Raw genomic sequence first — 2,600 nt, 5'->3', positions numbered from 1 at the left:
GTCATATTGGGTGCTTAGCAGCATCTCCCCGGCCTCCTAAATGGCATTTAAAGGGACTTCGAAAAAACGCGCGTTGTGAAATAAATGGAATTCCGGGGCCTTAAGGGACCAATAAGTTGGTTTTTTCCCGACCAAACCTTATTATATGACCATATTATACATTATCCAAAATTTGAGAAGATCTAAAAAAAAAACACAAAACGGGTCAAATTTGGTCGAAAAGTGTGCATTATAGGTGGGCGATTTTGGCTAATTTTTACATTTTAAGAAACTTGAAACGTTAGAGGTCCGGGCGCTTCCCACATACCCTTTGGGTCCCCAGGGGTCATATTGGGTGCTTAGCAGCATCTCCCCGGCCTCCTAAATGGCATTTAAAGGGACTTCAAAAAAACGCGCGTTGTGAAATAAATGGAATTCCGGGGCCTTAAGGGACCAATTAGTTGATTTTTTTCTGACCAAACCTTATTATATGACCATATTATACATTCTCCAAAATTCGAGGAGATCTAAAAAAAAACCACAAAACGGGTCAAATTTGGTCGAAAAGTGTGCATTATAGGTGGGTGATTTTGGCTAATTTTTAAATTTTAAGAAACTTAAAACGTTAGAGGTCCGGGCACTTCCCACATACCCTATGGATCCCAGGGGTCATATTGGGTGCTTAGCAACATTTCCCCGGCCTCCTAAATGGCATTTAAAGGGACTTCGAAAAAACGCGCGTTGTGAAATAAATGGAATTCCGGGACCTTAAGGGTCCAATAAGTTGGTTTTTTCCCGACCAAACCTTTTTATATGACCATATTATACATTCCCCAAAACTTGAGGAGATCTAAAAAAAAAACCATAAAACGGGTCAAATTTGGTCGAAAAGTGTGCATTATAGGTGGGCGATTTTGGCTAATTTTTACATTTTAAGAAACTTGAAACGTTAGAGGTCCGGGCACTTCCCACATACCCTTTGGGTCCCCAGGGGTCATATTGGGTGCTTAGCAGCATCTCCCCGGCCTCCTAAATGTCATTTAAAGGGACTTCGAAAAAACGCGCGTTGTGAAATAAATGGAATTCCGGGGCCTTAAGGGACCAATTAGTTGGTTTTTTTCTGACCAAACCTTATTATATGACCATATTATACATTCTCCAAAATTTGAGGAGATCTAAAATAAAACCACAAAACGGGTCAAATTTGGTCGAAAAGTGTGCATTATAGGTGGGTGATTTTGGCTAATTTTTAAATTTTAAGAAACTTGAAACGTTAGAGGTTCGGGCGCTTCCCACATACCCTTTGGGTCCCCAGGGGTCATATTGGGTGCTTAGCAGCATCTCCCCGGCCTCCTAAATGGCATTTAAAGGGACTTCGAAAAAACGCGCGTTGTGAAATAAATGGAATTCCGGGACCTTAAGGGTCCAATAAGTTGGTTTTTTCCCGACCAAACCTTATTATATGACCATATTATACATTCCCCAAAATTTGAGGAGATCTAAAAAAAAAACCATAAAACGGGTCAAATTTGGTCGAAAGTGTGCATTATAGGTGGGCGATTTTGGCTAATTTTTACATTTTAAGAAACTTGAAACGTTAGAGGTTCGGGCGCTTCCCACATACCCTTTGGGTCCCCAGGGGTCATATTGGGTGCTTAGCAGCATCTCCCCGGCCTCCTAAATGGCATTTAAAGGGACTTCGAAAAAACGCGCGTTGTGAAATAAATGGAATTCCGGGGCCTTAAGGGACCAATAAGTTGGTTTTTTCCCGACCAAACCTTATTATATGACCATATTATACATTATCCAAAATTTGAGAAGATCTAAAAAAAAAACCACAAAACGGGTCAAATTTGGTCGAAAAGTGTGCATAGGTGGGCGATTTTGGCTAATTTTTACATTTTAAGAAACTTGAAACGTTAGAGGTCCGGGCGCTTCCCACATACCCTTTGGGTCCCCAGGGGTCATATTGGGTGCTTAGCAGCATCTCCCCGGCCTCCTAAATGTCATTTAAAGGGACTTCGAAAAAACGCGCGTTGTGAAATAAATGGAATTTCGGGGCCTTAAGGGACCAATTAGTTGGTTTTTTCTGACCAAACCTTATTATATGACCATATTATACATTCTCCAAAATTTGAGGAGATCTAAAAAAAAACCACAAAACGGGTCAAATTTGGTCGAAAAGTGTGGGTGATTTTGGCTAATTTTTAAATTTTAAGAAACTTGAAACGTTAGAGGTCCGGGCACTTCCCACATACCCTATGGGTCTCAGGAGTCATATTGGGTGCTTAGTAACATTTCCCCGGCCTCCTAAATGGCATTTAAAGGGACTTCGAAAAAACGCGCGTTGTGAAATAAATGGAATTCCGGGACCTTAAGGGTCCAATAAGTTGGTTTTTTCCCGACCAAACCTTATTATATGACCATATTATACATTCCCCAAAATTTGAGGAGATCTAAAAAAAAACCATAAAACGGGTCAAATTTGGTCGAAAAGTGTGCATTATAGGTGGGCGATTTTGGCTAATTTTTACATTTTAAGAAACTTGAAACGTTAGAGGTTCGGGCGCTTCCCACATACCCTTTGGGTCCCCAGGGGTCATATTGGGTGCTTAGCAGCA

This window comes from Spinacia oleracea, chromosome 4, assembly GCF_020520425.1.
Source record: "Spinacia oleracea cultivar Varoflay chromosome 4, BTI_SOV_V1, whole genome shotgun sequence".
NCBI classification, from domain to species: domain Eukaryota; kingdom Viridiplantae; phylum Streptophyta; class Magnoliopsida; order Caryophyllales; family Amaranthaceae; genus Spinacia; species Spinacia oleracea.
Note: the sequence above shows the minus strand (reverse complement) of the source record.